Source organism: Lactuca virosa, chromosome 1 (genome assembly GCF_052849685.1).
Source record: "Lactuca virosa cultivar CGN04683 chromosome 1, Lactuca_virosa_CGN04683_v6, whole genome shotgun sequence".
Taxonomy (NCBI): Eukaryota; Viridiplantae; Streptophyta; class Magnoliopsida; order Asterales; family Asteraceae; genus Lactuca; species Lactuca virosa.
Genome location: NC_136426.1, coordinates 261,527,411 through 261,546,402, shown reverse-complemented (window position 1 = coordinate 261,546,402; position 18,992 = coordinate 261,527,411). Strand labels below are relative to the sequence as shown.

General features: G+C 47.0%; 55 non-coding genes across 55 annotated transcripts; all 55 read right to left on the bottom strand.

Annotated features, from left to right (window-relative positions):
- Positions 1–52: 52 nt before the first annotated feature.
- On the bottom strand, positions 53–171 carry LOC145149374 (5S ribosomal RNA). The gene has a single exon (XR_013730234.1). It is a non-coding gene; the product is annotated as a 5S ribosomal RNA (ribosomal RNA).
- Positions 172–391: 220 nt separating this feature from the next.
- LOC145149806 (5S ribosomal RNA) lies at positions 392–510 on the bottom strand. The gene has a single exon (XR_013730651.1). It is a non-coding gene; the product is annotated as a 5S ribosomal RNA (ribosomal RNA).
- Positions 511–731: 221 nt separating this feature from the next.
- Positions 732–849, bottom strand: LOC145150265 (5S ribosomal RNA). The gene has a single exon (XR_013731084.1). It is a non-coding gene; the product is annotated as a 5S ribosomal RNA (ribosomal RNA).
- A 233-nt stretch (positions 850–1,082) lies between these two features.
- Positions 1,083–1,201, bottom strand: LOC145148804 (5S ribosomal RNA). The gene has a single exon (XR_013729671.1). It is a non-coding gene; the product is annotated as a 5S ribosomal RNA (ribosomal RNA).
- A 231-nt stretch (positions 1,202–1,432) lies between these two features.
- On the bottom strand, positions 1,433–1,551 carry LOC145152642 (5S ribosomal RNA). The gene has a single exon (XR_013733171.1). It is a non-coding gene; the product is annotated as a 5S ribosomal RNA (ribosomal RNA).
- A 227-nt stretch (positions 1,552–1,778) lies between these two features.
- On the bottom strand, positions 1,779–1,897 carry LOC145150154 (5S ribosomal RNA). Its single transcript, XR_013730980.1, has one exon. It is a non-coding gene; the product is annotated as a 5S ribosomal RNA (ribosomal RNA).
- A 229-nt stretch (positions 1,898–2,126) lies between these two features.
- On the bottom strand, positions 2,127–2,244 carry LOC145147937 (5S ribosomal RNA). The gene has a single exon (XR_013728837.1). It is a non-coding gene; the product is annotated as a 5S ribosomal RNA (ribosomal RNA).
- A 227-nt stretch (positions 2,245–2,471) lies between these two features.
- LOC145151226 (5S ribosomal RNA) lies at positions 2,472–2,590 on the bottom strand. The gene has a single exon (XR_013731989.1). It is a non-coding gene; the product is annotated as a 5S ribosomal RNA (ribosomal RNA).
- Positions 2,591–2,820: 230 nt separating this feature from the next.
- LOC145149373 (5S ribosomal RNA) lies at positions 2,821–2,939 on the bottom strand. The gene has a single exon (XR_013730232.1). It is a non-coding gene; the product is annotated as a 5S ribosomal RNA (ribosomal RNA).
- Positions 2,940–3,158: 219 nt separating this feature from the next.
- LOC145149805 (5S ribosomal RNA) lies at positions 3,159–3,277 on the bottom strand. The gene has a single exon (XR_013730650.1). It is a non-coding gene; the product is annotated as a 5S ribosomal RNA (ribosomal RNA).
- A 222-nt stretch (positions 3,278–3,499) lies between these two features.
- LOC145150264 (5S ribosomal RNA) lies at positions 3,500–3,617 on the bottom strand. The gene has a single exon (XR_013731083.1). It is a non-coding gene; the product is annotated as a 5S ribosomal RNA (ribosomal RNA).
- Positions 3,618–3,849: 232 nt separating this feature from the next.
- LOC145148803 (5S ribosomal RNA) lies at positions 3,850–3,968 on the bottom strand. Its single transcript, XR_013729670.1, has one exon. It is a non-coding gene; the product is annotated as a 5S ribosomal RNA (ribosomal RNA).
- A 230-nt stretch (positions 3,969–4,198) lies between these two features.
- On the bottom strand, positions 4,199–4,317 carry LOC145150819 (5S ribosomal RNA). Its single transcript, XR_013731631.1, has one exon. It is a non-coding gene; the product is annotated as a 5S ribosomal RNA (ribosomal RNA).
- A 227-nt stretch (positions 4,318–4,544) lies between these two features.
- LOC145149124 (5S ribosomal RNA) lies at positions 4,545–4,663 on the bottom strand. Its single transcript, XR_013729982.1, has one exon. It is a non-coding gene; the product is annotated as a 5S ribosomal RNA (ribosomal RNA).
- Positions 4,664–4,891: 228 nt separating this feature from the next.
- Positions 4,892–5,009, bottom strand: LOC145149355 (5S ribosomal RNA). The gene has a single exon (XR_013730211.1). It is a non-coding gene; the product is annotated as a 5S ribosomal RNA (ribosomal RNA).
- A 229-nt stretch (positions 5,010–5,238) lies between these two features.
- On the bottom strand, positions 5,239–5,356 carry LOC145150957 (5S ribosomal RNA). The gene has a single exon (XR_013731760.1). It is a non-coding gene; the product is annotated as a 5S ribosomal RNA (ribosomal RNA).
- A 228-nt stretch (positions 5,357–5,584) lies between these two features.
- LOC145146708 (5S ribosomal RNA) lies at positions 5,585–5,703 on the bottom strand. The gene has a single exon (XR_013727640.1). It is a non-coding gene; the product is annotated as a 5S ribosomal RNA (ribosomal RNA).
- A 235-nt stretch (positions 5,704–5,938) lies between these two features.
- Positions 5,939–6,057, bottom strand: LOC145154726 (5S ribosomal RNA). Its single transcript, XR_013735186.1, has one exon. It is a non-coding gene; the product is annotated as a 5S ribosomal RNA (ribosomal RNA).
- Positions 6,058–6,284: 227 nt separating this feature from the next.
- Positions 6,285–6,403, bottom strand: LOC145150900 (5S ribosomal RNA). Its single transcript, XR_013731707.1, has one exon. It is a non-coding gene; the product is annotated as a 5S ribosomal RNA (ribosomal RNA).
- A 230-nt stretch (positions 6,404–6,633) lies between these two features.
- On the bottom strand, positions 6,634–6,752 carry LOC145154992 (5S ribosomal RNA). Its single transcript, XR_013735455.1, has one exon. It is a non-coding gene; the product is annotated as a 5S ribosomal RNA (ribosomal RNA).
- A 226-nt stretch (positions 6,753–6,978) lies between these two features.
- On the bottom strand, positions 6,979–7,096 carry LOC145146481 (5S ribosomal RNA). Its single transcript, XR_013727425.1, has one exon. It is a non-coding gene; the product is annotated as a 5S ribosomal RNA (ribosomal RNA).
- A 230-nt stretch (positions 7,097–7,326) lies between these two features.
- Positions 7,327–7,445, bottom strand: LOC145147906 (5S ribosomal RNA). Its single transcript, XR_013728804.1, has one exon. It is a non-coding gene; the product is annotated as a 5S ribosomal RNA (ribosomal RNA).
- A 225-nt stretch (positions 7,446–7,670) lies between these two features.
- Positions 7,671–7,789, bottom strand: LOC145146996 (5S ribosomal RNA). The gene has a single exon (XR_013727914.1). It is a non-coding gene; the product is annotated as a 5S ribosomal RNA (ribosomal RNA).
- Positions 7,790–8,019: 230 nt separating this feature from the next.
- On the bottom strand, positions 8,020–8,138 carry LOC145146013 (5S ribosomal RNA). Its single transcript, XR_013726961.1, has one exon. It is a non-coding gene; the product is annotated as a 5S ribosomal RNA (ribosomal RNA).
- A 229-nt stretch (positions 8,139–8,367) lies between these two features.
- Positions 8,368–8,486, bottom strand: LOC145155798 (5S ribosomal RNA). The gene has a single exon (XR_013736226.1). It is a non-coding gene; the product is annotated as a 5S ribosomal RNA (ribosomal RNA).
- Positions 8,487–8,716: 230 nt separating this feature from the next.
- Positions 8,717–8,835, bottom strand: LOC145146307 (5S ribosomal RNA). The gene has a single exon (XR_013727258.1). It is a non-coding gene; the product is annotated as a 5S ribosomal RNA (ribosomal RNA).
- Positions 8,836–9,065: 230 nt separating this feature from the next.
- On the bottom strand, positions 9,066–9,184 carry LOC145155017 (5S ribosomal RNA). The gene has a single exon (XR_013735480.1). It is a non-coding gene; the product is annotated as a 5S ribosomal RNA (ribosomal RNA).
- Positions 9,185–9,413: 229 nt separating this feature from the next.
- On the bottom strand, positions 9,414–9,532 carry LOC145153534 (5S ribosomal RNA). Its single transcript, XR_013734036.1, has one exon. It is a non-coding gene; the product is annotated as a 5S ribosomal RNA (ribosomal RNA).
- Positions 9,533–9,762: 230 nt separating this feature from the next.
- Positions 9,763–9,881, bottom strand: LOC145155627 (5S ribosomal RNA). Its single transcript, XR_013736057.1, has one exon. It is a non-coding gene; the product is annotated as a 5S ribosomal RNA (ribosomal RNA).
- Positions 9,882–10,111: 230 nt separating this feature from the next.
- On the bottom strand, positions 10,112–10,230 carry LOC145154714 (5S ribosomal RNA). Its single transcript, XR_013735175.1, has one exon. It is a non-coding gene; the product is annotated as a 5S ribosomal RNA (ribosomal RNA).
- Positions 10,231–10,460: 230 nt separating this feature from the next.
- LOC145154805 (5S ribosomal RNA) lies at positions 10,461–10,579 on the bottom strand. Its single transcript, XR_013735269.1, has one exon. It is a non-coding gene; the product is annotated as a 5S ribosomal RNA (ribosomal RNA).
- Positions 10,580–10,809: 230 nt separating this feature from the next.
- On the bottom strand, positions 10,810–10,928 carry LOC145152804 (5S ribosomal RNA). The gene has a single exon (XR_013733329.1). It is a non-coding gene; the product is annotated as a 5S ribosomal RNA (ribosomal RNA).
- A 227-nt stretch (positions 10,929–11,155) lies between these two features.
- On the bottom strand, positions 11,156–11,274 carry LOC145154703 (5S ribosomal RNA). The gene has a single exon (XR_013735164.1). It is a non-coding gene; the product is annotated as a 5S ribosomal RNA (ribosomal RNA).
- A 230-nt stretch (positions 11,275–11,504) lies between these two features.
- LOC145137167 (5S ribosomal RNA) lies at positions 11,505–11,623 on the bottom strand. Its single transcript, XR_013720929.1, has one exon. It is a non-coding gene; the product is annotated as a 5S ribosomal RNA (ribosomal RNA).
- Positions 11,624–11,853: 230 nt separating this feature from the next.
- On the bottom strand, positions 11,854–11,972 carry LOC145155662 (5S ribosomal RNA). The gene has a single exon (XR_013736091.1). It is a non-coding gene; the product is annotated as a 5S ribosomal RNA (ribosomal RNA).
- A 230-nt stretch (positions 11,973–12,202) lies between these two features.
- LOC145154691 (5S ribosomal RNA) lies at positions 12,203–12,321 on the bottom strand. Its single transcript, XR_013735153.1, has one exon. It is a non-coding gene; the product is annotated as a 5S ribosomal RNA (ribosomal RNA).
- A 230-nt stretch (positions 12,322–12,551) lies between these two features.
- On the bottom strand, positions 12,552–12,670 carry LOC145154804 (5S ribosomal RNA). Its single transcript, XR_013735268.1, has one exon. It is a non-coding gene; the product is annotated as a 5S ribosomal RNA (ribosomal RNA).
- A 230-nt stretch (positions 12,671–12,900) lies between these two features.
- LOC145152802 (5S ribosomal RNA) lies at positions 12,901–13,019 on the bottom strand. The gene has a single exon (XR_013733327.1). It is a non-coding gene; the product is annotated as a 5S ribosomal RNA (ribosomal RNA).
- A 227-nt stretch (positions 13,020–13,246) lies between these two features.
- On the bottom strand, positions 13,247–13,365 carry LOC145154679 (5S ribosomal RNA). The gene has a single exon (XR_013735142.1). It is a non-coding gene; the product is annotated as a 5S ribosomal RNA (ribosomal RNA).
- Positions 13,366–13,595: 230 nt separating this feature from the next.
- Positions 13,596–13,714, bottom strand: LOC145137164 (5S ribosomal RNA). Its single transcript, XR_013720922.1, has one exon. It is a non-coding gene; the product is annotated as a 5S ribosomal RNA (ribosomal RNA).
- A 230-nt stretch (positions 13,715–13,944) lies between these two features.
- Positions 13,945–14,063, bottom strand: LOC145155661 (5S ribosomal RNA). The gene has a single exon (XR_013736090.1). It is a non-coding gene; the product is annotated as a 5S ribosomal RNA (ribosomal RNA).
- Positions 14,064–14,293: 230 nt separating this feature from the next.
- Positions 14,294–14,412, bottom strand: LOC145154667 (5S ribosomal RNA). The gene has a single exon (XR_013735131.1). It is a non-coding gene; the product is annotated as a 5S ribosomal RNA (ribosomal RNA).
- Positions 14,413–14,641: 229 nt separating this feature from the next.
- LOC145154803 (5S ribosomal RNA) lies at positions 14,642–14,760 on the bottom strand. The gene has a single exon (XR_013735267.1). It is a non-coding gene; the product is annotated as a 5S ribosomal RNA (ribosomal RNA).
- A 230-nt stretch (positions 14,761–14,990) lies between these two features.
- On the bottom strand, positions 14,991–15,109 carry LOC145152801 (5S ribosomal RNA). The gene has a single exon (XR_013733325.1). It is a non-coding gene; the product is annotated as a 5S ribosomal RNA (ribosomal RNA).
- Positions 15,110–15,336: 227 nt separating this feature from the next.
- Positions 15,337–15,455, bottom strand: LOC145153312 (5S ribosomal RNA). The gene has a single exon (XR_013733828.1). It is a non-coding gene; the product is annotated as a 5S ribosomal RNA (ribosomal RNA).
- A 230-nt stretch (positions 15,456–15,685) lies between these two features.
- On the bottom strand, positions 15,686–15,804 carry LOC145137162 (5S ribosomal RNA). The gene has a single exon (XR_013720909.1). It is a non-coding gene; the product is annotated as a 5S ribosomal RNA (ribosomal RNA).
- Positions 15,805–16,034: 230 nt separating this feature from the next.
- On the bottom strand, positions 16,035–16,153 carry LOC145150076 (5S ribosomal RNA). Its single transcript, XR_013730905.1, has one exon. It is a non-coding gene; the product is annotated as a 5S ribosomal RNA (ribosomal RNA).
- Positions 16,154–16,374: 221 nt separating this feature from the next.
- LOC145154453 (5S ribosomal RNA) lies at positions 16,375–16,493 on the bottom strand. The gene has a single exon (XR_013734925.1). It is a non-coding gene; the product is annotated as a 5S ribosomal RNA (ribosomal RNA).
- Positions 16,494–16,720: 227 nt separating this feature from the next.
- Positions 16,721–16,839, bottom strand: LOC145154655 (5S ribosomal RNA). Its single transcript, XR_013735119.1, has one exon. It is a non-coding gene; the product is annotated as a 5S ribosomal RNA (ribosomal RNA).
- Positions 16,840–17,068: 229 nt separating this feature from the next.
- Positions 17,069–17,186, bottom strand: LOC145148163 (5S ribosomal RNA). Its single transcript, XR_013729061.1, has one exon. It is a non-coding gene; the product is annotated as a 5S ribosomal RNA (ribosomal RNA).
- A 230-nt stretch (positions 17,187–17,416) lies between these two features.
- Positions 17,417–17,535, bottom strand: LOC145154802 (5S ribosomal RNA). The gene has a single exon (XR_013735266.1). It is a non-coding gene; the product is annotated as a 5S ribosomal RNA (ribosomal RNA).
- Positions 17,536–17,765: 230 nt separating this feature from the next.
- Positions 17,766–17,884, bottom strand: LOC145152800 (5S ribosomal RNA). Its single transcript, XR_013733324.1, has one exon. It is a non-coding gene; the product is annotated as a 5S ribosomal RNA (ribosomal RNA).
- A 227-nt stretch (positions 17,885–18,111) lies between these two features.
- LOC145154643 (5S ribosomal RNA) lies at positions 18,112–18,230 on the bottom strand. Its single transcript, XR_013735108.1, has one exon. It is a non-coding gene; the product is annotated as a 5S ribosomal RNA (ribosomal RNA).
- A 231-nt stretch (positions 18,231–18,461) lies between these two features.
- On the bottom strand, positions 18,462–18,580 carry LOC145137150 (5S ribosomal RNA). The gene has a single exon (XR_013720899.1). It is a non-coding gene; the product is annotated as a 5S ribosomal RNA (ribosomal RNA).
- A 230-nt stretch (positions 18,581–18,810) lies between these two features.
- On the bottom strand, positions 18,811–18,929 carry LOC145148198 (5S ribosomal RNA). The gene has a single exon (XR_013729094.1). It is a non-coding gene; the product is annotated as a 5S ribosomal RNA (ribosomal RNA).
- Positions 18,930–18,992: the final 63 nt, after the last annotated feature.

Genomic DNA, 18,992 nt, shown 5'->3' with positions numbered 1-18,992 from the left:
AAAAAAAACCGTGCGTAAAATCTATAAAAACGCAAACGGGCAACGAAAAAGGGGGGTGCAACACGAGGACTTCCCAGGGGGTCACCCATCCTACTACTACTCTCGCCCAAGCACGCTTAATTGCGAAGTTCTTATGGGATCCGGTGCATTAGTGCTGGTATGATCGCACCCGAAATACTATCCATGCTTATTGCTTTTATGTCTTAAAAGACGCAGAACCTCCTTTGTTTTCGTACGTGAGGCGTGGGACCCACTTGACCGATCGGCTCCGTTCCAAAAATACGAAAACCATGAACCATGAAGCGGAGGCCACCCGAGCATAGAAATAGCAAGAAAGAAAAAAAAAAACCGCGCGTAAAATCTAAAAACACGCAAACGGGCAACGAAAAAGGGGGTGCAACACGAGGACTTCCCTGGGGTTCACCCATCCTAGTACTACTCTCGCCCAAGCACGCTTAACTGCGGAGTTCTTATGGGATCCGTTGCATTAGTGCTGGTATGATCGCACCCGCTATCCATGCTTATTGCTTTTATGTCTTAAAAGACGCAGAACCTCCTTTGTTTTCGTACGCGAGGCGTGGGACCCACGTGACCGATCGGCTCCGTTCCAAAAATACGAAAACCATGAACCATGAAACGGAGGCCACCTGAGCATAGAAATAGCAAGAAAGAAAAAAAAAAAAAAAACCGCACGTAAAATCTAAAAAAACGCAAACGGGCAACGAAAAAGGGGGGTGCAACACGAGGACTTCCCAGGGGTCAACCATCCTAGTACTACTCTCGCCCAAGCACGCTTAACTGCGGAGTTCTGATGGGATCTGGTGAATTAGTGCTAGTATGATCGCACCCGAAATACTATCCATGCTTATTGCTTTTATGTCTTAAAAGACGCAGAACCTCCTTTGTTTTCGTACGCGAGGCGTAGGACCCACGTGACCGATCAGCTCCGTTCCAAAAATACAAAAAGCATCAACCATGAAGCGGAGGCCACCCGAGCATAGAAACAGCAAGAAAGAAAAAAAAACAAAAAAAAAACCACACGTAAAATCTTAAAAAACGCAAACGGGCAACGAAAAAGGGGGGGGGTGCAACACGAGGACTTCCCAGGGGGTCACCCATCCTAGTACTACTCTCGCCCAAGCACGCTTCACATCGAATTTCTGATGGGATCCGGTGCATTAGTGCTGGTATGATCGCACCCGAAATACTATCCATGCTTATTGCTTTTATGTCTTAAAAGACGCAGAACCTCCTTTGTTTTCGTACGCGAGGCGTGGGACCCACGTGACCGATCGGCTCCGTTCCAAAAATACAAAAACCATGAACCATGAAACGGAGGCCACCCGAGCATAGAAATAGCAAGAAAGAAAAAAAAAACAAAAAAAAAACCGCACGTAAAATCTAAAAAAACGCAAACGGGCAACGAAAAAGGGGGGTGCAACACGAGGACTTCCCAGGGGGTCACCCATCCTAGTACTACTCACGCCCAAGCACGCTTAACTGCGGAGTTCTGATGGGATCCGGTGCATTAGTGCTGGTATGATCGCACCCGAAATACTATCCATTCTTACTACTTTTATGTCTTAAAAGACGCAGAACCTCCTTTGTTTACGTATGCGAGGCGTGCGACCCACGTGACCGATCGGCTCCGTTCCAAAAATACGAAAACTATCACCAATGAAGCGGAGGCCACCCGAGCATAGAAATAGCAAAAAACAAAAAAACAAAAAAAAACCGCACGTAAAATCTAAAAAAACTCAAACGGGCAACGAAAAAGGGGGGTGCAACACGAGGACTTCCCAGGGGTTCACCCATCCTAGTACTACTCTCGCCCAAGCACGCTTAACTGCGGAGTTCTTATGGGATCCGTTGCATTAGTCCTGGTATGATCGCACCCGAAATACTATCCATGCTTATTGCTTTTATGTCTTAAAAGACGCAGAACCTCCTTTGTTTTCGTACGCGAGGCGTGGGACCCACGTGACCGATCGGCTCCGTTCCAAAAATACGAAAACCATGAACCATGAAACGGAGGCCACCCGAGCATAGAAATAGCAAGAAAGAAAAAAAAACAAAAAAAAACCGTGCATAAAATCTAAAAAAACGCAAACGGGCAACGAAAAAGGAGGGTGCAACACGAGGACTTCCCAGGGGTCACCCATCCTAGTACTACTCTCGCCCAAGCACGCTTAACTGCGAAGTTCTTATGGGATTCGGTGCATTAGTGCTGGTATGATCGCACCCGAAATACTATCTATGCTTATTGCTTTTATGTCTTAAAAGACGCAGAACCTCCTTTGTTTTCGTACGCGAGGCGTGGGACCCACTTGACCGATCGGCTCCGTTCCAAAAATACGAAAACCATGAACCATGAAGCGGAGGCCATCGAGCATAGAAATAGCAAAAAAGAAAAAAAAACAAAAAAAACCGCACGTAAAATCTAAAAAAACGCAAACGGGCAACGAAAAAGGGCGGTGCAACACGAGGACTTCCGAGGGGTTCACCAATCCTAGTACTACTCTCGCCCAAGCACGCTTAACTGCGGAGTTCTTATGGGATCCTGTGCATTAGTGCTGGTATGATCGCACCCGAAATACTATCCATGCTTATTGCTTTTATGTCTTAAAAGACGCAGAACCTCCTTTGTTTTCGTACGCGAGGCGTGGGACCCACGTGACCGATCGGCTCCGTTCCAAAAATACGAAAACCATGAACCATGAAACGGAGGCCACCCGAGCATAGAAATAGCAAGAAAGAAAAAAAAAACAAAAAAAAACCGTGCGTAAAATCTATAAAAACGCAAACGGGCAACGAAAAAGGGGGGTGCAACACGAGGACTTCCCAGGGGGTCACCCATCCTACTACTACTCTCGCCCAAGCACGCTTAATTGCGAAGTTCTTATGGGATCCGGTGCATTAGTGCTGGTATGATCGCACCCGAAATACTATCCATGCTTATTGCTTTTATGTCTTAAAAGACGCAGAACCTCCTTTGTTTTCGTACGTGAGGCGTGGGACCCACTTGACCGATCGGCTCCGTTCCAAAAATACGAAAACCATGAACCATGAAGCGGAGGCCACCCGAGCATAGAAATAGCAAGAAAGAAAAAAAAAACCGCGCGTAAAATCTAAAAAAACGCAAACGGGCAACGAAAAAGGGGGTGCAACACGAGGACTTCCCTGGGGTTCACCCATCCTAGTACTACTCTCGCCCAAGCACGCTTAACTGCGGAGTTCTTATGGGATCCGTTGCATTAGTGCTGGTATGATCGCACCCGCTATCCATGCTTATTGCTTTTATGTCTTAAAAGACGCAGAACCTCCTTTGTTTTCGTACGCGAGGCGTGGGACCCACGTGACCGATCGGCTCCGTTCCAAAAATACGAAAACCATGAACCATGAAACGGAGGCCACCTGAGCATAGAAATAGCAAGAAAGAAAAAAAACAAAAAAAACCGCACGTAAAATCTAAAAAAACGCAAACGGGCAACGAAAAAGGGGGGTGCAACACGAGGACTTCCCAGGGGTCAACCATCCTAGTACTACTCTCGCCCAAGCACGCTTAACTGCGGAGTTCTGATGGGATCTGGTGAATTAGTGCTAGTATGATCGCACCCGAAATACTATCCATGCTTATTGCTTTTATGTCGTAAAAGACGCAGAACCTCCTTTGTTTTCGTACGCGAGGCGTAGGACCCACGTGACCGATCAGCTCCGTTCCAAAAATACAAAAAGCATCAACCATGAAGCGGAGGCCACCCGAGCATAGAAACAGCAAGAAAGAAAAAAAAACAAAAAAAAAACCACACGTAAAATCTTAAAAAACGCAAACGGGCAACGAAAAAGGGGGGGGTGCAACACGAGGACTTCCCAGGGGGTCACCCATCCTAGTACTACTCTCGCCCAAGCACGCTTCACATCGAATTTCTGATGGGATCCGGTGCATTAGTGCTGGTATGATCGCACCCGAAATACTATCCATGCTTATTGCTTTTATGTCTTAAAAGACGCAGAACCTCCTTTGTTTTCGTACGCGAGGCGTGGGACCCACGTGACCGATCGGCTCCGTTCCAAAAATACAAAAACCATGAACCATGAAACGGAGGCCACCCGAGCATAGAAATAGCAAGAAAGAAAAAAAAAACAAAAAAAAACCGCACGTAAAATCTAAAAAAACGCAAACGGGCAACGAAAAAGGGGGGTGCAACACGAGGACTTCCCAGGGGGTCACACATCCTAGTACTACTCTCGCCCAAGCACGCTTCACAGCGGAGTTCTGATGGGATCTGGTGCATTAGTGCTGCTATGATCGCACCCGAAATAATATCCATGCTTATTGCTTTTATGTCTTAAAAGACGTAGAACCTCCTTTGTTTTCGTACGCGAGGCGTGGGACCCACGTGACCGATCGGCTCCGTTCCAAAAATACGAAAACCATCAACCATGAAGCGGAGGCCACCCGAGCATAGAAATAGCAAGAAAGAAAAAAAAACAAAAAAAACCGCACGTAAAATCTAAAAAAACGCAAACGGGCAACGAAAAAGGAGGTGCAACACGAGGACTTCCCAGGGGGTCACCCATCCTAGTACTAGTCTCGCCCTAGCACGCTTAACTGCGGAGTTCTGATGGGATCTGGTGAATTAGTGCTGATATGATCGCACCCGAAATACTATCCATGCTTATTGCTTTTATGTCTTAAAAGACGCAGAACCTCCTTTGTTTTCGTACGCGAGGCGTGGGACCCACGTCACCGATCGGCTCCGTTCCAAAAATACGAAAACCATCAACCATGAAGCGGAGGCCACCCGAGCATAGAAATAGCAAGAAAGAAAAAAAACAAAAAAAAACCGCACGTAAAATCTAAAAAAACGCAAACGGGCAACGAAAAAGGGGGGTGCAACACGAGGACTTCCCGGGGGTCACCCATCCTAGTACTACTCTCGCCCAAGCACACTTAACTGCGGAGTTCTGATGGGATTCGGTGCATTAGTGCTGGTATGATCGCACCCGATATAACTATCCATGCTTATTGCTTTTATGTCTTAAAAGACGCAGAACCTCCTTTGTTTTCGTACGCGAGGCGTGGGACCCACGTGACCGATCAGCTCCGTTCCAAAAATACAAAAACCATGAACCATGAAGCGGAGGCCACGCGAGCATAGAAATAGCAAGAAAGAAAAAAAAACAAAAAAAACCACACGTAAAATCTAAAAAAACGCAAACGGGCAACGAAAAAGGGGGGTGCAACACGACAACTTCCCAGGGGGTCACCCATCCTAGTACTACTCTCGCCCAAGCACGCTTCACAGCGGAGTTCTGATGGGATCCGGTGCATTAGTCTGGTATGATCGCACCCGAAATACTATCCATGCTTATTGCTTTTATGTCTTAAAAGACGCAGAACCTCCTTTGTTTTCGTACGCGAGGCGTGGGACCCACGTGACCGATCGGCTCCGTTTCAAAAATACGAAAACCATGAACCATGAAACGGAGGCCACCCGAGCATAGAAATAGCAAGAAAGAAAAAAAAACAAACAAAACCGCGCGTAAAATAAAAAAAAACGCAAACGGGCAACGAAAAAGGGGGGTGCAACACGAAGACTTCCCAGGGGGTCACCCATCCTAGTACTACTCTCGCCCAAGCACGCTTAACTGCGGAGTTCTTATGGGATCTGGTGCATTAGTGCTGGTATGATCGCACCCGAAATACTATCCATGCTTATTGCTTTTATGTCTTAAAAGATGCAGAATCTCCTTTGTTTTCGTACGCGAGGCGTGGAACCCACGTGACCGATCGGCTCCGTTCCAAAAATACGAAAACCATGAACCATGAAGCGGAGGCCACCCGAGCATAGAAATAGCAAGAAAGAAAAAAAAACAAAAAAAACCGCATGTAAAATCTAAAAAAACGTAAACGGGCAACGAAGAAGGGGGGGGGGGGGTGCAACACGAGGACTTCCCAGGGGGTCACCCATCCTAGTACTACTCTCGCCCAAGCACGCTTAACTGCGGAGTTCTGATGGGATCCGGTGCATTAGTGCTGGTATGATCGCACCCAAAATACTATCCATTCTTACTACTTTTATGTCTTAAAAGACGCAGAACCTCCTTTGTTTTCGTACGCGAGGCGTGGGACCCATGTGACCGATCGGTTCCGTTCCAAAAATACAAAAACTATCACCAATGAAGCGGAGGCCACGCGAGCATAGAAATAGCAAGAAAGAAAAAAACAAAAAAAAACCGCACGTAAAATCTTAAAAAACGCAAACGGGCAACGAAAATAGGGGGTGCAACACGAGGACTTCCCAGGGGTTCACCCATCCTAGTACTACTCTCGCCCAAGCACGCTTAACTGCGGAGTTCTGATAGGATCTGGTGCATTAGTGTTGGTATGATCGCAACCGAATTACTATTCATGCTTATTGTTTTTATATCTTAAAAGACGCAGAACCTCCTTTGTTTTCGTACGCGAGGCGTGGAACCCACGTGACCGATCGGCTCTGTTCCAAAAACACGAAAACCATCAACCATGAAGCGGAGGCCACCCGAGCATAGAAATAGCAAGAAAGAAAAAAAAACAAAAGAAAAACCGCACGTAAAATTTAAAAAAACGCAAACGGGCAACGAAAAAGGTGGGTGCAACACGAGAACTTCCCAGGGGGTCACCCATCCTAGTACTACTCTCGCCCAAGCACGCTTAACTGCGGAGTTCTTATGGGATCCGGTGCATTAGTGCTGGTATGATCGCACCCGAAATACTATCCATGCTTATTGCTTTTATGTCTTAAAAGACGCAGAACCTCCTTTGTTTTCGTACGCGAGGCGTGGGACCCACGTGACCGATCGGCTCCGTTCCAAAAATACGAAAACCATCAACCATGAAGCGGAGGCCACCCGAGCATAGAAATAGCAAGAAGAAAAAAAACAAAAAAAACCGCATGTAAAATCTAAAAAAACGCAAACGGGCAACGAAAAAGGGGGGTGCAACACGAGGACTTCCCGGGGGTCACCCATCCTAGTACTACTCTCGCCCAAGCACACTTAACTGCGGAGTTCTGATGGGATCCGGTGCATTAGTGCTGGTATGATCGCACCCGATATAACTATCCATGCTTATTGCTTTTATGTCTTAAAAGACGCAGAACCTCCTTTGTTTTCGTACGCGAGGCATGGGACCCACGTGACCGATCAGCTCCGTTCCAAAAATACGAAAACCATGAACCATGAAGCGGAGGCCACGCGAGCATAGAAATAGCAAGAAAGAAAAAAAAAACAAAAAAAACCACACGTAAAATCTAAAAAAACGCAAACGGGCAACGAAAAAGGGGGGTGCAACACGACAACTTCCCAGGGGGTCACCCATCCTAGTACTACTCTCGCCCAAGCACGCTTCACAGCGGAGTTCTGATGGGATCCGGTGCATTAGTGCTGGTATGATCGCACCCGAAATACTATCCATGCTTATTGCTTTTATGTCTTAAAAGACGCAGAACCTCCTTTGTTTTCGTACGCGAGGCGTGGGACCCACGTGATCGATCGGCTCCGTTTCAAAAATACGAAAACCATGAACCATGAAACGGAGGCCACCCGAGCATAGAAATAGCAAGAAAAAAAAAACAAAAAAAACCGCGCGTAAAATCTAAAAAAACGCAAACGGGCAACGAAAAAGGGGGGTGCAACACGAGGACTTCCCAAGGGGTCACCCATCCTAGTACTACTCTCGCCTAAGCACGCTTAACTGCGGAGTTCTTATGGGATCCGGTGCATTAGTGCTTGTATGATCGCACCCGAAATACTATCCATGCTTATTGCTTTTATGTCTTAAAAGACGCAGAACCTCCTTTGTTTTCGTACGCAAGGCGTGGGACCCACGTGACCGATCGGCTCCGTTCCAAAAATACGAAAACCATGAACCATGAAGCGGAGGCCACCCGAGCATAAAAATAGCAAGAAAGAAAAAAAAAACAAAAAAAACCGCATGTAAAATCTAAAAGAACGCAAACGGGCAACGAAAAGGGGGGGGTGCAACAGGAGGACTTCCCAGGGGGTCACCCATCCTAGTACTACTCACGCCCAAGCACGCTTAACTGCGGAGTTCTGATGGGATCCGGTGCATTAGTGCTGGTATGATCGCACCCGAAATACTATCCATTCTTACTACTTTTATGTCTTAAAAGACGCAGAACCTCCTTTGTTTACGTATGCGAGGCGTGCGACCCACGTGACCGATCGGCTCCGTTCCAAAAATACGAAAACCATGAACCATGAAACGGAGGCCACCCGAGCATAGAAATAGCAAGAAAGAAAAAAAAACAAAAAAAAACCGTGCATAAAATCTAAAAAAACGCAAACGGGCAACGAAAAAGGAGGGTGCAACACGAGGACTTCCCAGGGGGTCACCCATCCTAGTACTACTCTCGCCCAAGCACGCTTAACTGCAGAGTTCTGATGGGATCCGGTGCATTAGTGCTGGTATGATCGCACCCGAAATACTATCCATGCTTAATGCTTTTATGTCTTAAAAGACGCAGAACCTCCTTTGTTTTCGTACGCGAGGCGTGGAACCCACGTGACCGATCGGCTCCGTTCCAAAAATACGAAAACCATCAACCATGAAGCGGAGGCCACCCGAGCATAGAAATAGCAAGAAAGAAAAAAAAAACAAAAAAAAACTGCACGTAAAATCTAAAAAAACGCAAACGGACAACGAAAAAGGGGGGTGCAACACGAGGACTTCCCGGGGGGTCACCCATCCTAGTACTACTCTCGCCCAACCACGCTTAACTGCGGAGTTCTGATGGGATCCGGTGCATTAGTGCTGGTATGATCGCACCCGAAATACTATCCATGCTTATTGCTTGTATGTCTTAAAAGACGCAGAACCTCCTTTGTTTTCGTACGCGAGGCGTGGGACCCACGTGACAGATCGGCTCCGTTCCAAAAATACGAAGACCATGAACCATGAAACGAAGGCCACCCGAGCATAGAAATAGCAAGAAAGAAAAAAAAAACAAAAAAAAACCGCACGTAAAATCTAAAAAAACGCAAACGGACAACGAAAAAGGGGGGTGCAACACGAGGAATTCCTAGGGGGTCACCCATCCTAGTACTACTCTCGCCCAAGCACGCTTAACTGCGGAGTTCTGATGGGATCCGGTGCATTAGTGCTGGTATGATCGCACCCGAAATACTATCCATGCTTATTGCTTGTATGTCTTAAAAGATGCAGAACCTCCTTTGTTTTCGTACACGAGGCGTGGGACCCACGTGACCGATCAGCTCCGTTCCAAAAATACGAAGACCATCAACCATGAAGCGGAGGCCACCCGATCATAGAAATAGCAAGAAAGAAAAAAAAACAAAAAAAAACCGCACGTAAAATCTAAAAAAACGCAAACGGACAACGAAAAAGGGGGGTGCAACACGAGGACTTCCCATGGGGTCACCCATCCTAGTACTACTCTCGCCCAAGCACGCTTAACTACGGAGTTCTGATGGGATCCGGTGCATTAGTGCTGGTATGATCGCACCCGAAATACTGTCCATGCTTATTGCTTGTATGTCTTAAAAGACGCAGAACCTCCTTTGTTTTCGTACGCGAGGCGTGGGACCCACGTGACAGATCGGCTCCGTTCCAAAAATACGAAGACCATGAACCATGAAACGAAGGCCACCCGAGCATAGAAATAGCAAGAAAGAAAAAAAAAACAAAAAAAAACCGCACGTAAAATCTAAAAAAACGCAAACGGACAACGAAAAAGGGGGGTGCAACACGAGGATTTCCTAGGGGGTCACCCATCCTAGTACTACTCTCGCCCAAGCACGCTTAACTGCGGAGTTCTGATGGGATCCGGTGCATTAGTGCTGGTATGATCGCACCCGAAATACTATCCATGCTTATTGCTTGTATGTCTTAAAAGACGCAGAACCTCCTTTGTTTTCGTACACGAGGCGTGGGACCCACGTGACCGATCAGCTCCGTTCCAAAAATACGAATACCATCAACCATGAAGCGGAGGCCACCCGATCATAGAAATAGCAAGAAAGAAAAAAAAAACAAAAAAAAACCGCACGTAAAATCTAAAAAAACGCAAACGGACAACGAAAAAGGGGGGTGCAACACGAGGACTTCCCAGGGGGTCACCCATCCTAGTACTACTCTCGCCCAAGCACGCTTAACTGCGGAGTTCTGATGGGATCCGGTGCATTAGTGCTGGTATGATCGCACCCGAAATACTATCCATGCTTATTGCTTGTATGTCTTAAAAGACGCAGAACCTCCTTTGTTTTCGTACGCGAGGCGTGGGACCCACGTGACAGATCGGCTCCGTTCCAAAAATACGAAGACCATGAACCATGAAACGAAGGCCACCCGAGCATAGAAATAGCAAGAAAGAAAAAAAAAACAAAAAAAAACCGCACGTAAAATCTAAAAAAACGCAAACGGACAACGAAAAAGGGGGGTGCAACACGAGGACTTCCTAGGGGGTCACCCATCCTAGTACTACTCTCGCCCAAGCACGCTTAACTGCGGAGTTCTGATGGGATCCGGTGCATTAGTGCTGGTATGATCGCACCCGAAATACTATCCATGCTTATTGCTTGTATGTCTTAAAAGACGCAGAACCTCCTTTGTTTTCGTACACGAGGCGTGGGACCCACGTGACCGATCAGCTCCGTTCCAAAAATACGAATACCATCAACCATGAAGCGGAGGCCACCCGATCATAGAAATAGCAAGAAAGAAAAAAAAAACAAAAAAAAACCGCACGTAAAATCTAAAAAAACGCAAACGGACAACGAAAAAGGGGGGTGCAACACGAGGACTTCCCATGGGGTCACCCATCCTAGTACTACTCTCGCCCAAGCACGCTTAACTGCGGAGTTCTGATGGGATCCGGTGCATTAGTGCTGGTATGATCGCACCCGAAATACTGTCCATGCTTATTGCTTGTATGTCTTAAAAGACACAGAACCTCCTTTGTTTTCGTACGCGAGGCGTGGGACCCACGTGACCGATCGGCCCAGTTCCAAAAATACGAAGACCATGAACCATGAAACGGAGGCCACCCGAGCATAGAAATAGCAAGAAAAAAAAACAAAAAAAAAACCGCACGTAAAATCTAAAAAAACGCAAACGGACAACGAAAAAACGGGGGTGCAACACGAGGACTTCCCAGGGGGTCACCCATCCTAGTACTACTCTCGCCCAAGCACGCTTAACTGCGGAGTTCTGATGGGATCCGGTGCATTAGTGCTGGTATGATCGCACCCGAAATACTATCCATGCTTATTGCTTTTATGTCTTAAAAGACGCAGAACCTCCTTTGTTTTCGTACGCGAGGCGTGGAACCCACGTGACCGATCGGCTCCGTTCCAAAAATACGAAAACCATCAACCATGAAGCGGAGGCCACCCGAGCATAGAAATAGCAAGAAAGAAAAAAAAACAAAAAAAAACCGCACGTAAAATCTAAAAAAACGCAAACGGACAACGAAAAAGGGGGGGTGCAACACGAGGACTTCCCAGGGGGTCACCCATCCTAGTACTACTCTCGCCCAAGCACGCTTAACTGCGGAGTTCTGATGGGATCCGGTGCATTAGTGCTGGTATGATCGCACCGAAAATACTATCCATGCTTATTGCTTGTATGTTTTAAAAGACGCAGAACCTCCTTTGTTTTCGTACGCGAGGCGTGGGACCCACGTGACCGATCGGCTCCGTTCCAAAAATACGAAAACCATCAACCATGAAGCGGAGGCCACCCGAGCATAGAAATAGCAAGAACGAAAAAAAAACAAAAAAAAACCGCACGTAAAATCTAAAAAAACGCAAACGGACAACGAAAAAAGGGGGGTGCAACACGAGGACTTCCCAGGGGGTCACCCATCCTAGTACTACTCTCGCCCAAGCACGCTTAACTGCAGAGTTCTGATGGGATCCGGTGCATTAGTGCTGGTATGATTGCACCCGAAATACTATCCATGCTTAATACTTTTATGTCTTAAAAGACGCAGAACCTCCTTTGTTTTCGTACGCGAGGCGTGGAACCCACGTGACCGATCGGCTCCGTTCCAAAAATACGAAAACCATCAACCATGAAGCGGAGGCCACCCGAGCATAGAAATAGCAAGAAAGAAAAAAAAAACAAAAAAAAACTGCACGTAAAATCTAAAAAAACGCAAACGGACAACGAAAAAGGGGGGTGCAACACGAGGACTTCCCAGGGGGTCACCCATCCTAGTACTACTCTCGCCCAAGCACGCTTAACTGCGGAGTTCTGATGGGATCCGGTGCATTAGTGCTGGTATGATCGCACCCGAAATACTATCCATGCTTATTGCTTGTATGTCTTAAAAGACGCAGAACCTCCTTTGTTTTCGTACGCGAGGCGTGGGACCCACGTGACAGATCGGCTCCGTTCCAAAAATACGAAGACCATGAACCATGAAACGAAGGCCACCCGAGCATAGAAATAGCAAGAAAGAAAAAAAAAACAAAAAAAAACCGCACGTAAAATCTAAAAAAACGCAAACGGACAACGAAAAAGGGGGGTGCAACACGAGGACTTCCTAGGGGGTCACCCATCCTAGTACTACTCTCGCCCAAGCACGCTTAACTGCGGAGTTCTGATGGGATCCGGTGCATTAGTGCTGGTATGATCGCACCCGAAATACTATCCATGCTTATTGCTTGTATGTCTTAAAAGACGCAGAACCTCCTTTGTTTTCGTACACGAGGCGTGGGACCCACGTGACCGATCAGCTCCGTTCCAAAAATACGAATACCATCAACCATGAAGCGGAGGCCACCCGATCATAGAAATAGCAAGAAAGAAAAAAAAAACAAAAAAAAACCGCACGTAAAATCTAAAAAAACGCAAACGGACAACGAAAAAGGGGGGTGCAACACGAGGACTTCCCATGGGGTCACCCATCCTAGTACTACTCTCGCCCAAGCACGCTTAACTGCGGAGTTCTGATGGGATCCGGTGCATTAGTGCTGGTATGATCGCACCCGAAATACTGTCCATGCTTATTGCTTGTATGTCTTAAAAGACACAGAACCTCCTTTGTTTTCGTACGCGAGGCGTGGGACCCACGTGACCGATCGGCCCAGTTCCAAAAATACGAAGACCATGAACCATGAAACGGAGGCCACCCGAGCATAGAAATAGCAAGAAAAAAAAACAAAAAAAAAACCGCACGTAAAATCTAAAAAAACGCAAACGGACAACGAAAAAACGGGGGTGCAACACGAGGACTTCCCAGGGGGTCACCCATCCTAGTACTACTCTCGCCCAAGCACGCTTAACTGCGGAGTTCTGATGGGATCCGGTGCATTAGTGCTGGTATGATCGCACCCGAAATACTATCCATGCTTATTGCTTTTATGTCTTAAAAGACGCAGAACCTCCTTTGTTTTCGTACGCGAGGCGTGGAACCCACGTGACCGATCGGCTCCGTTCCAAAAATACGAAAACCATCAACCATGAAGCGGAGGCCACCCGAGCATAGAAATAGCAAGAAAGAAAAAAAAACAAAAAAAAACCGCACGTAAAATCTAAAAAAACGCAAACGGACAACGAAAAAGGGGGGGTGCAACACGAGGACTTCCCAGGGGGTCACCCATCCTAGTACTACTCTCGCCCAAGCACGCTTAACTGCGGAGTTCTGATGGGATCCGGTGCATTAGTGCTGGTATGATCGCACCGAAAATACTATCCATGCTTATTGCTTGTATGTTTTAAAAGACGCAGAACCTCCTTTGTTTTCGTACGCGAGGCGTGGGACCCACGTGACCGATCGGCTCCGTTCCAAAAATACGAAAACCATCAACCATGAAGCGGAGGCCACCCGAGCATAGAAATAGCAAGAAAGAAAAAAAAACAAAAAAAAACCGCACGTAAAATCTAAAAAAACGCAAACGGACAACGAAAAAAGGGGGGTGCAACACGAGGACTTCCCAGGGGGTCACCCATCCTAGTACTACTCTCGCCCAAGCACGCTTAACTGCAGAGTTCTGATGGGATCCGGTGCATTAGTGCTGGTATGATTGCACCCGAAATACTATCCATGCTTAATACTTTTATGTCTTAAAAGACGCAGAACCTCCTTTGTTTTCGTACGCGAGGCGTGGAACCCACGTGACCGATCGGCTCCGTTCCAAAAATACGAAAACCATCAACCATGAAGCGGAGGCCACCCGAGCATAGAAATAGCAAGAAAGAAAAAAAAAACAAAAAAAAACTGCACGTAAAATCTAAAAAAACGCAAACGGACAACGAAAAAGGGGGGTGCAACACGAGGACTTCCCAGGGGGTCACCCATCCTAGTACTACTCTCGCCCAAGCACGCTTAACTGCGGAGTTCTGATGGGATCCGGTGCATTAGTGCTGGTATGATCGCACCCGAAATACTATCCATGCTTATTGCTTGTATGTCTTAAAAGACGCAGAACCTCCTTTGTTTTCGTACGCGAGGCGTGGGACCCACGTGACCGATCGGCTCCGTTCCAAAAATACGAAGACCATGAACCATGAAACGAAGGCCACCCGAGCATAGAAATAGCAAGAAAGAAAAAAAAACAAAAAAAAACCGCACGTAAAATCTAAAAAAACGCAAACGGACAACGAAAAAGGGGGGTGCAACACGAGGACTTCCTAGGGGGTCACCCATCCTAGTACTACTCTCGCCCAAGCACGCTTAACTGCGGAGTTCTGATGGGATCCGGTGCATTAGTGCTGGTATGATCGCACCCGAAATACTATCCATGCTTATTGCTTGTATGTCTTAAAAGACGCAGAACCTCCTTTGTTTTCGTACACGAGGCGTGGGACCCACGTGACCGATCAGCTCCGTTCCAAAAATACGAATACCATCAACCATGAAGCGGAGGCCACCCGATCATAGAAATAGCAAGAAAGAAAAAAAAAACAAAAAAAAACCGCACGTAAAATCTAAAAAAACGCAAACGGACAACGAAAAAGGGGGGTGCAACACGAGGACTTCCCATGGGGTCACCCATCCTAGTACTACTCTCGCCCAAGCACGCTTAACTGCGGAGTTCTGATGGGATCCGGTGCATTAGTGCTGGTATGATCGCACCCGAAATACTGTCCATGCTTATTGCTTGTATGTCTTAAAAGACACAGAACCTCCTTTGTTTTCGTACGCGAGGCGTGGGACCCACGTGACCGATCGGCCCAGTTCCAAAAATACGAAGACCATGAACCATGAAACGGAGGCCACCCGAGCATAGAAATAGCAAGAAAAAAAAACAAAAAAAAAACCGCACGTAAAATCTAAAAAAACGCAAACGGACAACGAAAAAACGGGGGTGCAACACGAGGACTTCCCACGGGGTCACCCATCCTAGTACTACTCTCGCCCAAGCACGCTTAACTGCGGAGTTCTGATGGGATCCGGTGCATTAGTGCTGGTATGATCGCACCCGAAATACTATCCATGCTTATTGCTTTTATGTCTTAAAAGACGCAGAACCTCCTTTGTTTTCGTACGCGAGGCGTGGAACCCACGTGACCGATCGGCTCCGTTCCAAAAATATGAAAACCATCAACCATGAAGCGGAGGCCACCCGAGCATAGAAATAGCAAGAAAGAAAAAAAAACAAAAAAAAACCGCACGTAAAATCTAAAAAAACGCAAACGGACAACGAAAAAGGGGGGGTGCAACACGAGGACTTCCCAGGGGGTCACCCATCCTAGTACTACTCTCGCCCAAGCACGCTTAACTGCGGAGTTCTGATGGGATCCGGTGCATTAGTGCTGGTATGATCGCACCGAAAATACTATCCATGCTTATTGCTTGTATGTCTTAAAAGACGCAGAACCTCCTTTGTTTTCGTACGCGAGGCGTGGGACCCACGTGACCGATCGGCTCCGTTCCAAAAATACGAAGACCATGAACCATGAAACGAAGGCCACCCGAGCATAGAAATAGCAAGAAAGAAAAAAAAACAAAAAAAAACCGCACGTAAAATCTAAAAAAACGCAAACGGGCAACGAAAAAGGGGGGGTGTAACACGAGGACTTCCCAGGGGGTTACCCATCCTACTACTACTCTCGCCCAAGCACGCTTAACTGTGGAGTTCTGATGGGATCCGGTGCATTAGTGCTGGTATGATAGCACCCGAAATACTATCCATGCTTATTGCTTTTATGTCTTAAAAGACGCAGAACCTCCTTTGTTTTCGTACGCGAGGCGTGGGACCCACGTGACCGATCGGCTCCGTTCCAAAAATACGAAAACCATCAACCATGAAGCGGAGGCCACCCGAGAATAGAAATAGCAAGAAAGAAAAAAAAAACCGCACGTAAAATCTAAAAAAAACGCAAACGGACAACGAAAAAGGGAGGTGCAACACGAGGACTTCCCAGGGGGTCACCCATCCTAGTACTACTCTCGCCCAAGCACGCTTAACTGCGGAGTTCTGATGGGATCCGGTGCATTAGTGCTGGTATGATCGCACCCGAAATACTATCCATGCTTATTGCTTGTATGTCTTAAATGACACAGAACCTCGTTTGTTTTCGTACGCGAGTCGTGGGACCCACGTGACCGATCGGCTCCGTTCCAAAAATACGAAGACCATGAACCATGAAACGGAGGCCACCCGAGCATAGAAATAGCAAGAAAAAAAAAACAAAAAAAAACCGCACGTAAAATCTAAAAAAACGCAAACGGACAACGAAAAAACGGGGGTGCAACACGAGGACTTCCCAGGGGGTCACCCATCCTAGTACTACTCTCGCCCAAGCACGCTTAACTGCGGAGTTCTGATGGGATCCGGTGCATTAGTGCTGGTATGATCGCACCCGAAATACTATCCATGCTTATTGCTTTTATGTCTTAAAAGACGCAGAACCTCCTTTGTTTTCGTACGCGAGGCGTGGAACCCACGTGACCGATCGGCTCCGTTCCAAAAATACGAAAACCATCAACCATGAAGCGGGGGCCACCCGAGCATAGAAATAGCAAGAAAGAAAAAGAAACAAAAAAAAACCGCACGTAAAATCTAAAAAAACGCAAACGGACAACGAAAAAGGGGGGTGCAACACGAGGACTTCCCGGGGGTCACCCATCCTAGTACTACTCTCGCCCAAGCACGCTTAACTGCGGAGTTCTGATGGGATCCGGTGCATTAGTGCTGGTATGATCGCACCGGAAATACTATCCATGCTTATTGCTTGTATGTCTTAAAAGACGCAGAACCTCCTTTGTTTTCGTACGCGAGGCGTGGGACCCACGTGACCGATCGGCTCCGTTCCAAAAATACGAAGACCATGAACCATGAAACGAAGGCCACCCGAGCATAGAAATAGCAAGAAAGAAAAAAAAAACAAAAAAAAACCGCACGTAAAATCTAAAAAAACACAAACGGACAACGAAAAAGGGGGGTGCAACACGAGGACTTCCTAGGGGGTCACCCATCCTAGTACTACTCTCGCCCAAGCACGCTTAACTGCGGAGTTCTGATGGGATCCGGTGCATTAGTGCTGGTATGATCGCACCCGAAATACTATCCATGCTTATTGCTTGTATGTCTTAAAAGACGCAGAACCTCCTTTGTTTTCGTACACGAGGCGTGGGACCCACGTGACCGATCAGCTCCGTTCCAAAAATACGAATACCATCAACCATGAAGCGGAGGCCACCCGATCATAGAAATAGCAAGAAAGAAAAAAAAAACAAAAAAAAACCGCACGTAAAATCTAAAAAAACGCAAACGGACAACGAAAAAGGGGGGTGCAACACGAGGACTTCCCATGGGGTCACCCATCCTAGTACTACTCTCGCCCAAGCACGCTTAACTGCGGAGTTCTGATGGGATCCGGTGCATTAGTGCTGGTATGATCGCACCCGAAATACTGTCCATGCTTATTGCTTGTATGTCTTAAAAGACACAGAACCTCCTTTGTTTTCGTACGCGAGGCGTGGGACCCACGTGACCGATCGGCCCAGTTCCAAAAATACGAAGACCATGAACCATGAAACGGAGGCCACCCGAGCATAGAAATAGCAAGAAAAAAAAACAAAAAAAAAACCGCACGTAAAATCTAAAAAAACGCAAACGGACAACGAAAAAACGGGGGTGCAACACGAGGACTTCCCAGGGGGTCACCCATCCTAGTACTACTCTCGCCCAAGCACGCTTAACTGCGGAGTTCTGATGGGATCCGGTGCATTAGTGCTGGTATGATCGCACCCGAAATACTATCCATGCTTATTGCTTTTATGTCTTAAAAGACGCAGAACCTCCTTTGTTTTCGTACGCGAGGCGTGGAACCCACGTGACCGATCGGCTCCGTTCCAAAAATATGAAAACCATCAACCATGAAGCGGAGGCCACCCGAGCATAGAAATAGCAAGAAAGAAAAAAAAACAAAAAAAAACCGCACGTAAAATCTAAAAAAACGCAAACGGACAACGAAAAAGGGGGGGGTGCAACACGAGGACTTCCCAGGGGGTCACCCATCCTAGTACTACTCTCGCCCAAGCACGCTTAACTGCGGAGTTCTGATGGGATCCGGTGCATTAGTGCTGGTATGATCGCACCGAAAATACTATCCATGCTTATTGCTTGTATGTCTTAAAAGACGCAGAACCTCCTTTGTTTTCGTACGCGAGGCGTGGGACCCACGTGACCGATCGGCTCCGTTCCAAAAATACGAAGACCATGAACCATGAAACGAAGGCCACCCGAGCATAGAAATAGCAAGAAAGAAAAAAAAACAAAAAAAAACCGCACGTAAAATCTAAAAAAACGCAAACGGGCAACGAAAAAGGGGGGGTGTAACACGAGGACTTCCCAGGGGGTCACCCATCCTAGTACTACTCTCGCCCAAGCACGCTTAACTGTGGAGTTCTGATGGGATCCGGTGCATTAGTGCTGGTATGATAGCACCCGAAATACTATCCATGCTTATTGCTTTTATGTCTTAAAAGACGCAGAACCTCCTTTGTTTTCGT